This window comes from Tenebrio molitor, chromosome Y (genome assembly GCF_963966145.1).
Source record: "Tenebrio molitor chromosome Y, icTenMoli1.1, whole genome shotgun sequence".
NCBI classification, from domain to species: domain Eukaryota; kingdom Metazoa; phylum Arthropoda; class Insecta; order Coleoptera; family Tenebrionidae; genus Tenebrio; species Tenebrio molitor.
This window is the reverse complement of record NC_091056.1, coordinates 977,507-990,004: the sequence shown is the minus strand read 5'-3', so window position 1 is coordinate 990,004 and position 12,498 is coordinate 977,507. Positions and strand designations below refer to the sequence as shown.

The 12,498-nt window shown below is 35.0% G+C and overlaps 1 long non-coding RNA gene across 2 annotated transcripts in view; it reads left to right on the top strand.

Moving 5' to 3' along the window:
* Window positions 1-12,498, top strand: part of LOC138140563 (uncharacterized) — a 142,525-nt gene that overhangs the window by 109,026 nt on the left and 21,001 nt on the right. Inside the window, exon 4 of one of the 2 annotated variants that reach the window (XR_011162609.1) lies at window positions 6,143-10,978. The exons of the other annotated variant lie outside the window; for it this stretch is intronic. This is a non-coding gene — a long non-coding RNA (uncharacterized lncRNA). Of the gene's footprint in view, window positions 1-6,142; window positions 10,979-12,498 lie in introns of those variants that run through there. 2 annotated transcript variants of the gene reach the window in all.

The window sequence follows — 12,498 nt, the reverse complement described above, 5'->3', positions numbered from 1 at the left end:
ACAAGCACTAATTTACAGTCCTTAGCCATAAATGACGGAAACATCCGGACCCATAATAAACGAATCTTTTAATAAATCTATGGCTCCAAATACATCAGATTCACAAAAGTTTTTCAAAATTAAATTATTACTTAAAGTCGAGTCATCAAGATCCGAGATACCATGATCAGAAGCAGGATTTGAAAAGACTGATCTAAAATGCATAGCAAAGGCATTTACAATACTAAGGGGTGAATCTAATACCGAATCATTCTGTAACATAATACCAGGAATTCTGCTGTGTCCTTTTATTTTATTAATATATGACCACAATTTTTCAAGCTGAGATATCAGATTCTTATTTAATATTCACGAAAATCATTTTTAATACTTTGTTTAACTTTCTTTCTGAATTCTTTGAATTTATTACTATAAAACTGAATCTTTGTTGATCTTAACAGCTTAAGATAGTGCTTTTTGATCTAATCAATGCTTTAGTACCGGCACTAAACCATTCAGGAAACGATTCCCGCTTTCCAAAACTTGACGGAACTGTCTTATCGAAATATGAATTTATAATTTCGTACAAATTATCGCAAGCGATATTCACATCATTACATTCGGTAACAATTCTCCAGTCAGTATCTAAGAAAAGATTATACAGTTCAACAAAATTAGTGCGTTTGAAATTATACATCATGGATTTAGAAAACTCAAAATCCTTAACCTTTTCAACACTGAAATTTAGATTAAAGACCAGAGCTGGATGGTGACTATCTTCTGGAACAAGAGGAAAATCAGACTGCTTTAAAGTAAAAGAACTACTACTTGGACAAAAAATTAAATTTAAGCATCTCCTATTTACATTCAAGACATCGTTAATTTGTATTGCCTCCACAAAGCTTATGAAGTTGTTAATACAATTTGAAAGTGGGCCTATTTGATTATCCAATAGTGGTACGTTAAAATCTTCAACAAGAATAAAGTTTGCGTCAAATATATGACAGAGTTCAAGCTTCTCAAAAAAATGCGAATACACAAAGACTGGAGTAGCAGGGGGGATATACACAACTAAAATATTTATAGAAACATTACGAATTTGAACCTTAACACCAACACAATCAACCTTATGTCTAATTAATATATCATCTAGAACGCCCAATATTTCAGTGCTTACAAAGTTCGATCGCAATGCCAATAAGACACAACCCCCACGGCCAACGTCCCTATCCCTTCTGAAGATTTGATAATTTGGAGGAAATAATTCTCCATTTAATAGATGGATTAGCCCAAATTTCCGTTAACAAGAACAATTCTAACTCACAAGAGGAAAGAACATTATTAAGAAATTCAAAGGTTTTAGTATTTAATCCCCTGGTATTTTGGTAATAGGAATTTAGAACTAACTGTTGGATTACTGACGGTTTTTTTGATTGATTGTTGGCATTCCATACACAAATTTAAGAAAAACATTTTCTCCTCTCGATTGCCTTTCACGAAAATCCTCTAGAATCTTGTTCTTAGCAGTTAATTGTCGCGCTGTAAGGTCTTTTGCAACAAATATTTTGAAGCGATAATTCTTTAATTTTTTAGAATTTTTTAAAATGGTTCCACCGAATTCAGTGTTACTTTTACAGGTCTCGACTTGTTATCTAATTTGTTACGCCCGAGTCTATAAGCTTTGAAATTAGTACCAACATCAACATCCATAAAATCAAAATTTTCTTTCACACTGCTTCCGAATCATTTTCTCTTAAATTAAAAATAACAATATTTTTTTCTTTCAATTTCCGTTGATCAACTTCATGAAGAACTTCATCCATCGAAAAAGAGTCGTTTTTGGTCGAAGACTGCTGAGTTTGACAAAGATTCTTAAGCTCAACAATTTGTTGTTGCAGTGATTCCACAATTTTCGTACGGTTTTGGATTTGACTACCAATATCAATATTACAACACAACGAACATGTCCACTGAATATTTTTTTTTTTTTATCTTAATACCCTTGCAGTTTCTTTATCATTTATATTAACACAAGCGGTGCTGAAGGAGTTTTTACAGTTATAACAAGAGACCATTTCCGCCAGAGGAAAGCTCTTATCACAACCAAAGGTCATTTTTATCTAGTTAGCACTCACTGGCAACCAAAACTTTTCAAGTTCTTTACACATCTCTCTTTGAAATGAATTATAATTTATCTTAAAAACAAGTGAACGAAACTGTTTGGGAAAAAAAATAATTAATTTAATTTTAATTAAAAAATACTTGCGGCCATATTTTGATAGGCAACCTGGCAGAAACGTATTTCTCTACTCATAATTATCTATAAAAATTGTATTTTGATTAAAAAACAGATGAACGTAGAAATCATGCAGTGGGATCTCGTACTATAATGAATAAGATCCAGAAATAAACTTTACCAAGCATGCTGTGCGTTTAGAGCTCCAGATTGATGCCAAAATGAACTTTTAACACAAAAAAAGGCGATTAATAATCGAAACTGTTTAAAGCACGTTTAGTCAGAACGATACCCTGATATGAATGAATGAATAAAGTCAAGCAAACGTAGCAGCCAATAATGTTCAGCGTTGCTCAGACTACAGACACAGGTTACAATTAAGACAACTGGATCATACACATCGCACAACAATTATCGCATCACTACAACAACACTACAAAAAGTACTAGAATACATTAATTAGAGCATAATTTCAGGGCAAAAATGTTGCTGCTTGAAAGGTATATTTCAAATTTTACGTGCGCTGGGTACTACTTTTTCTACGTAGAATTTACTGATTTTTATGTCAACCAATCTCTCGCTGGACAAACTATATAAAGACTAAATTTAATCTTTAAGAAGATTTCAACCCTATATTGGAATAATAATTTATTTTTGCACTGCTTGTGTTAATTTTTGTTGACTGTATCTTGCATTGCAAAATCATCTCGTTTACCACAATACTTTAGAGCGAATTAATCAATGACTGTAACTCCTTATGTTGATATAATGATATGATACAATTCCATTCTCGGAAGGATAACACAGGAAAACTATTAAGTTAAAGTTCAAATTTTACATGTATATGATTGGGATCCAGAAGACGAAGTGCCATTGTCTGCTGTGCGAACAGAAATGAGAAAACATCTCACCACTTGGACAAATGATACAACACATTGCACCGCATGTGATGCATTCGTACAAGAAGTATGCTCTGTTATCCCGGAGGACGTGGAAACACCTTCAAATATATTTATTCATCTCTTTACAGAGGATTTGATTGACACTATCGTTTTTCATACAAACTTATATTTCGTTCAAAATATCCTAACGGCTTCAGAAATTTAAATTTTTCTTGCAATAAATCTTCTAATGGGAATAAAGAAAATGCCCAGAAATATAGACTATTGGGCGTCAAGGGTAGAACTAAGGGACAGCAATATCAGTTCGGCAATGTCGCGGGATCGTTTTAGTTGGCTACTTCGTAATCTACACCTGAACCCAACCTCAACGAGGAGATCAAAATTTTGATAGTTTATAAAATTAGACCGCTTCTAAATAAACTCTATGAAAGTTTCAACACTTCTTTTCAATCAATCAGTGGACGAATCAATGATACGGTTCAATGGAAGGTCCAGTTTACGTCAGTACATGCCGATGAAACCAATAAAAATGGGATATAAGGTGTGGGTTAGATGTGACCAAACGGGACATACAACGTGTCTCAGAAATAAGTACATTAATTAGAACTCGTTAACAGCAACAATATAGTTAAATATATTTCTTTCCTAAACCTTATTGTTATCCAATTAAAATTATTGAAAGATTTGGCACAAATTTCGTTACCCGCCTATGGGGATTACTTGCCGATAAGCGAAGAACAAAAAACAAATGCAAGAGAACTTTCACTTGTTCCTTGCGAACTTAAGTACAACGGCTAATTGCTGTGCCCGGTGGTGTAACCTATAATGATAAGGGTGAAAGAGAAAAAAAAAGAGAATCATATGGTAGATATTGAATGAAAACAATTTTAATAATAAATATTTTAAACTGACCCTAATGAATCGCCCATACCCAAATAATGACAAAATGTCTCCTGTAATTAGTGTATTAATCCGTAAAAATTCTCATGAAAGTTGTTTTCAAGGATTCCACCTGCATTTCCAACCGAGATGACAAAGAAAACAATGAAATAGCGTCGACCATTAAAAGCAATAAGATAACTAAGCAATTAATTACCGAAAAAGCTTCTAAAGAAGATAAACGAGTAGAACCGAACGGCTCACGGGTGGGATCAGATACAATCGACTTGAATTACTTTGATATTTCAGTAGAGCAAATGATTTCTAAAATGAAGAATCTTGAGTTGGGATGGACTCCGGGCTCTGATGGGATTCCTTCAGGTTTTATAAATTTATGCGCGGACTCTCTAGTTTTCCCGCTAAAGATTATTTTCAACAAATCCTTAAGTACAGGTGCATTTCCTTTGCTTTGGAAAACGGCGGATATTATACCAATTCATAAAAGTGGATCCAAGACTGTGGTGGAAAATTACAGAGGTATTAGTACCTATAATGAGTGTTTTTCCTAAAATATTAGACTCTATTGTTAGCGACGTCATAACTAATACTGTTAAAAATATTATTATTGATGAACAACATGGATTTTTGAAGGGTAAATCAACTATCACAAATTTATTTGTTCTTACAGAATATGTGATCAATTGTTTTGAAAAAAATATGGAAGTAGATTGTATTTACACTGATTTAAAAAAGGCGTTTGATCGAGTTGATATAATATATAAATTGTGTCTCAAACTTTCCATTGTGGGAATTGGTGATCCACTGTTGTCTTGGATCAACACTTATCTAACAAATCGTAAACAGAAAGTGCGCATTACTTCACATAGATCTAGGGAAATTAAAGTGACTTCTGGAGTTCCTCAGGGATCTCATTTGGGCCCTGCATTGTTTTCGATATTCATTAATGATATAAAGAATGTTATTAGACATAGCTTGTTTCTGCTGTACGCTGATGATTTAAAACTTTTTTACAACATTAGATCTGAACAAGATTGTGTACGAATTCAGGATGATTTGTGTCGAGTCCAATGGTCTAGAACTTAATATCTCCAAGTGCAAAGTAATTCGTTACTCTAGAAAGAAAATTATTACCCTTCCATCTTATCATATTCATAATAGTGCTTTAGAATGTTTGTTCCAAATTAGTGACCTAGGAATAATACTCGATAGTAAACTGACATTTTGCTCGCATATTGAAAAAATTGTTAAGAACTCAAACAAAATGTTAGGATTCATGGTTCGTCAGTGTAGTGAGTTTCACAACCTGAGAGCTCTTGTGTTGCTATATAATGCACTTGTACGGTCTAATTTGGAACATAACACCATAATATGGTCTCCGCTGTATCAAAATGCTATTTACAGAATTGAAAAAATTCAGAGAAAGTTTATAAAATTTGCCTGCTATAAATGTCACATTCATTTTGATAGAAATAACTATAATATATTGGCTTATTTTGGTTTAAGTACTTTAAGATCCAGACGCATTCAATTGGATTTATGCTTCTTTTTTAAAGTAATTAATTATATGATTACATGTTGGTCAATCTTAGGCTTATTTTTACTTCATGTGCCTCAATGTAATTTCAGAAGTGTTAGTTGTTCCTTATCATAGAACCAACTATAGGTTAAGGTCGCCTTTATTCACAATCTGCAGGAATGTTAATTTACATTCTCATAATGTTGAATTTTATAATATTAAATATAATAGTTTTAAAATTAGTTTAAGAAACGCTGTTTAGGGAGTTGTCACGAGTACCTACCTATTGCTTTTGTTATGTTATTGTATTTGTTTTTTTTTTATTATTTGTTCTCCACTGTTACATGGTATTGTTTGCCGTTAATAAACCTATTATTACTATTATTATTATAATACAGGCGGTAACAGTCAGAACATAGTTCAAGTCCCTAAGGATTTGAAAGATGATGATTTTATATTAGTCGAGAGGAAGAAATCAAAAAAACCTCCAACCATTCCCTCAAATCCAATAAAAAAATATAAAATGCGTAGTAAACCGTTAATTGGTTCCTCAACAGCTACCAGCACCTTATCGAGTATTCCGAAAAACGTACATTTACATGTCTCTAGATTGACACCTGACACTGAAGCTGAGATACTACAAGGATATCTACGACCTTTTGTAACATCAATTTCTTCTTGCGAAAAATTGAAGTCTAAAAGACCAGAAGTATATGTACTCATCGTTCAGGATCTCACTCCCCGCTTCCGAATTGGAAAAAGTTATGGATCCACAAATTTGGCCCCAAGGCATATCAATTAATAGATATTTTTTCCCGAAGAGGACCTCGGATCGTCTAGCAACATAGGAAACAAGAGTAAAAAAATTGTTGAAATTAGGTCATATCAACGTAAGGTCTCTTTTTACAGGTTTTTCGGAACTGGTAAATATTGTTAAAGACAACAACCTTAATATCGTGGCACTTTCTGAAACATGGTTGACGAAAGACACTAACGCTCAAACTGTATCGTTTGATGGTTACACATTATTTAGGAAGGACAGGCAAAACAGAGGAGGTGGAGTTGGTATGTACGTTAACTCAACATTAAGATGTAGTACATTTGATGTCAATTTTATAAATGATGATACATTTGAATATCTTTTGCTAGAATTGAATTTGGCCAGGGTTAGAGTTTTGATTGCTTCTTTTTATCGACCACCGAACTACAACCTGATTAATTTTTGCGACAATCTGGAAAGCTTAATGCTGAATGTGTTTCCTGCGTTCGATGAAGTGATATGCCTCGGTGACTTCAATGTAGATTTCTCCAAGTCTCCTAATTTACTTGAAAGGTTATTTGACGGATATAATTTTCTTCAACTTATAAATGAACCAACAAGAATAACAGAAAACAGTCAAACTTTGATCGACCTCATTTTGGTATCTAATATAAATTTCGTGACATCTACTAAGATTATACATACCCACAATATTTCTGATCATGCGATGGTAATGTGCGAAACCACTTGGGAGTTGCACCGTACTCCACTGAGATTTACGACCAGTCGGTCTTATCGTGACTTTAACTATAACAATTTCCTAACTGATCTGATGAATCTAGACTGGCGGGAATTTTTGTATGCAAAATACGTAAATGACAAAGTTAAAATATTCAATTGTATGATAATTTCATTATTCGATATACGTGCCCCACTAAGAACAATTAGGATAACTAAGCCAAAGGCGCCTTGGCTAACAGAAGAGCTAAAAGCCTTAATGAAACAACGAGATAAAGCCTTATGTGTGTCTCCAGGGCACTTATATCAACCGATTGTTGATTATAAGCCTACCTAAGCGAAGAGCTATGTTACGGGATTCGCGATTCAATAAATTCAAAAACGACTTACCGTTGGGGCTGGACGTCTGAATTTTGTTCGTGTCTCTGTACGCGGTGGAACTCACTTCGTGATCGAGATGTTGCTTTGTTGCTAGTTGCTCGTTACGGACGAACGAACTCTCTAAGGCTCACTTTTTCTTCTTTTTCGGCCTCCCCGAGAGGAAGGGTTTTATGGTCGTTTTCGAACAAAGGCGCCAATGACACACGATGGTAGAGTGCAACCACTTTCAATGAAACTAAATGCTAAGATCTAATAGATAAAGAACTAAACTAACTAAAATGTAAGGAACAACAAAAAAAAAGTAAAGAGAGAAAAAGGAAAAAAGATCAACTATGTACAAATTCAAACACCTTACAAACATTCAAAAAATCACCTACTAATAACATCTGGCTGAATTACAAAGTTTTGCGGAATAGGGTTGTTAAATCTGTTAGGTTGGCCAAATACATTCAATTACTTTGTGACTCCAATGAATCACACAAGTTACATAAATTTCTGAAACAACTCAATATTTACAATTCAAATTCACCTTCAGTGTTACCGCATGATCTGAAAGATGTGGAGGAATTGCGAATCACATTTCATTAATTCGGTTCAATGTCATACTAGTACATGTGATGGGAAGGTTGAAGAATATAAGAATAGTTATTCTGAAAATGCTACTACGAGTAATTTTGAATTTTCAACGTGTACAGAACAGGTAATTCATGACACTCTAAATTACTTAAAGTCAAATGCTACTGGACACGACGCAGTCAACTTAAAAATGTTGAAGTTGTGTAGTCCTCATATTGACAAATATATTCTCCACTTAATACATTTCTGCATCCAGAACAGTTCCTTTCCAGACATTTGGAAAATTGCAATTGGCTGTCCCATTCCTAAATGTCCCAAACCACAAAAATACTCTGACATGCGAATGATAAGTATTTTGCCCACTCTTTCGAAGGTTTTTGAAAAAATTCTACTACGACAGATCAGTCACTATGTGGATGAGCATCACTTAATACCTGGAACACAAAATGGTTTCAGGCCGGGATTTAATACAGGATTTGCCCTCGCTGCCACTTTGGACGACATTATTTTTTCTCTTGATAAAAATATGATTTCCATTTTAGTACTTTTCAAAGGCCTTTGACACCATTAGTCATCATGACTTGTTGTATGCAAAATTAAAATACTATGGCTTTGCGCTGACTGCAGTCCAAATGATGGTATCATACCTATCCGATAGGTACCTCAAAGTACGTTTTGATAGTGAGGAGTCTTCGCCAGCGTTAATTTCGTCAGGCGTTCCACAAGGGTCTATCTTAGGACCCTTGCTTTTTATATTATACACCGCCGATATTCTCACACAGGTGAATTCGTGTAAAATACAAGCGTTTGCCGATGATACCCAACTTTATAAATCCTTCCACAGGTCACAATTTGATCTAAACATTCAAGTCATCAATGAGGAACTTAATAGAATCTTCAACCTTTCCGCTCAACATAATTTGACTGTGAATCCAGCTAAATGTGAAATTCTTCTGTTCCGTAAAAACAAAGATTACAATTTTATAAAATCTTTGGTTAAAATTAATATTGGAAACATAGAAGTACCGATTGTTGAATCCGCAAAAAACCTAGGTCTTGTGTTTGACCGAACACTCAGATTTAAGGAACATTTAAATAACTTAATTAAAAAAGCTTTTTCTAGTTTAAAACTATTATATGCTGCTAGAGACATATTGTGTCAAAAATTGAAAAAGCAACTGTGCGAGTCACTAGTTCTGTCAATTTCAATTATTGTGACTATGTATATGGCCCATGTCTAGACTTTTCAGATAAACTTCGGGTACAACGTATCCAAAATGCATGCTGCCGCTATATTTGTGGTGTCCGTAAATTTGAACATATAACACCACACTTGCGTGGCCTACAGTGGTTAAATATGTATGAACGCAGGAAACTACACTTATGTATTATCGTTCATAACATTCTATCAACTCCAGCAAACCAGTTGCCTGAGTTTTGCAATTTCATAAGACGTTTTGACGTTCATAATGTCAACATCACACGCAAATCTGCCTTAACAATTCTGATTCATTCGACAACCATGTTTGAGAGGTCTTTTAGCTATAACGCCATATTGTTATACAACGATGTTCCCAGAGATCTGAGATCTCTGAATCAAAAGAAATTCAAGAGAAAATATAAGGCCCATTTACTAGATTTACTCTTAATCAGTAATGTACATTTATCTGCTTAATTTTATTATCCATATGTCGTGGCCTTTAATTGTTATCTGAATTTAACTTGCACTTTCTTTTTCTTCCTTAATATTATGTCTTTCAAATAATTTTGTAGATAAGTAATAATAGAGTGCCGTGACAACTGTCTAAATGTCAATAAATTCGCTCTCTAATAAAAACGCGCCAAATGTTGGTGCAAGTGCTTCACTGCAATCCAATGGTGCTACAGAAGTTAGAAAACGCAAAAAATGGACTATGGAAATGAATATTTTCATTATACGGGAATATTTTCGGATCACGAAACTACAGGATGTTGTAAGTACTTACAGGCTTGATTTATTTAAAGCGTTCCAAAGTAAGTACCCCCAGTTTCCTGTTACTATTCAAAATTTAGCTGACCAGAGGAGAGCCATTATGAAGAAAAACTATATCCCTTCGGCAATTTTAGAAAAGATCAAAAATGATGTAAAGTTAGAATTGTCAATTAATTATTCTGACAATAATGAAGTTTCTAATAATTTACTCCAAAATTCTGTTGAACCGCAAAGTTTACAAAGTTTATCTAATCATAATGACTCTTTCTGTCCAATTCTCGATTCACCAAACACCATACAAACCGTGGAGGGAGAAAAGACTGGAGATGGCATTTCCTATGCTTCCCATGTTAAAAATCCGAACCCTCTAAAAGCACGTGCAACAACCTTTTATGACCCAGTTCACAATGCGCTAGATAAAGAAGCACAATGCGCCTGGAAGGAAGGCGAAGGAAGCCATTGGCCTAGCGTCTATATTCAGAAACCTTTTATGACTCTGTAGTTTTCGCGGGCCGGTACACTTATTTGAATTAGTGCCATCTCCAGTCTTTTCTCCCTCCACGATACAAACAGACATACATAATTTAGACTTGAGTTATAATGATATACATGTTATTAATAAAAATTTTTACTACCATCAAAATTTTAAAGAACAAATTGAAGATGAATTTAATAGTACTCTGAACGAATTTGAACATATAGAACCATTTAATAGACCACTATTATCTAAACAACAAAGCTCCAAAAAATTCTTTGCAATGATAGAAATTTTAAATCAATTCATTTTACCTAAATTTGTAAATAACACCACAAGTTTTAAAAAATTACACAGTATTATATATAGTGGAGCTTTAACAATTATCAGATTAAATGGATCAAAAGAAATTGGCCAGACAAATAATATAAAAACGAAAGAATTACCAAAATGGGAACAAAGACTAAATAAACGTGTTTGATTCTGTAGGATCGATTGTCTGATCTACAGAATGCCTGTTAATCTGGATGGTTTTAGATTTAAAACACACAAGTTAGGGCTGCTGTTTATTCTCTCATAGTTTACAAGCTTTTGGTCAAGACTAAGAACTACCCGCCAGTCGTCTCTGGTAGGGGTGGGTGGCTACCTGGCCCGACCGGTTAAATATAGCTGGAGGCTATGATTCTTACAATACAATACAATACAATATAAGAATTTTAATCTAATATTTAGCATGACATGTTTGTTCATACTCCCGCCTTGAAGAATTGCGTCTTCAATATAAATACAGTTCGAAGAGTTGTCCAGGAAGCATGGTACCTTGCAAAAATTTGCTACAAGCAACTTAATCTACGTTATACAATACGAATGGTTGAAACAATTTACAAAAAAAACTAAAAAGAAAACGTGAATTATTGTTCGGAAACTCAGTCTTTTTGCACACACAAACACACACAAACGCACATTTATTTCTCCAACGGGAGGACACATAACCTGCGTGCTGCGCGTTTGAAATCTCCTTGGTTTGTCCGCACTGTCACTACCCTGGTGACGCCGTCATCTCCGGGGTGCAGTTCGATGACACGACCCAACTTCCATGACAAGGACGGTGCGTTATCCTCCATCAACAACACCATGGCGCCGATTTCCATGGGCGTGGTCTTCGTGCCTTTTGGTTTGCTCCTTTGCTGAAGCTGTGTGAGGTACTCCCGGTGCCAGCGTTTCCAAAAATGGGATCGTAGTTGCTCCACTAGCTGCCATCTGGAGAGCCGATTCATGGGAACGTCACTCACGTCGTATTCTGGAATTGATGTTAGGGACTCACCCACTAGGAAATGGCCTGGAGTAAGTGGTTCTAGGTCGTTTGGGTCATTTGAAATAGGTGTCAAGGGTCGGGAGTTTAAGCAGGCTTCTATCTGTACTAAAACTGTATACATCTCGCTGTACGTTAATTTTGTTTCGCCTAAAATTTTTTTGAGATGTTGCTTCACAGACTTTACATTGATTTCCCATAACCCACCCATGTGTGGGGACCTGGGGGGTATAAAATGCCACTTGATACTCATGTTGACTAATTGGTTTATGACTTGATTTTTGAATTGTTTTTGTTCAAAGAAATTTTTTAGCTCGATCAACTCGTTATTCGCTCCTACAAAGTTTGTGGCGTTGTCAGAATAGATATTTTGAGGCAGACCACGGCGAGCGACAAAACGGCGTAATGCTGCTAAAAATTCAGCTGTTGTCAATTCAGTCACCAATTCGATGTGGATCGCTTTAGTGGTAAAACAAACAAATATGGCAATGTATGCTTTTAAAAGTGCGCGTTTTCCGCGTCCCCGTGATTCTCGTATTAACACAGGGCCAGCATAGTCTACGCCACAAGTTTGAAAGGGTCTACCTGGTTGTACTCTATGTGCAGGTAAATTACCTGTTTTAGGATTAGCGCATGTTGGTCTTGCTTTGAAACAATTAAGACAATGGTGAATTACCTGCCTAATGACGGTCCTACCCGATAAGATCCAATAACGTCTGCGAATCCCTGCAACAGTGGCTTGCGCCCCAGC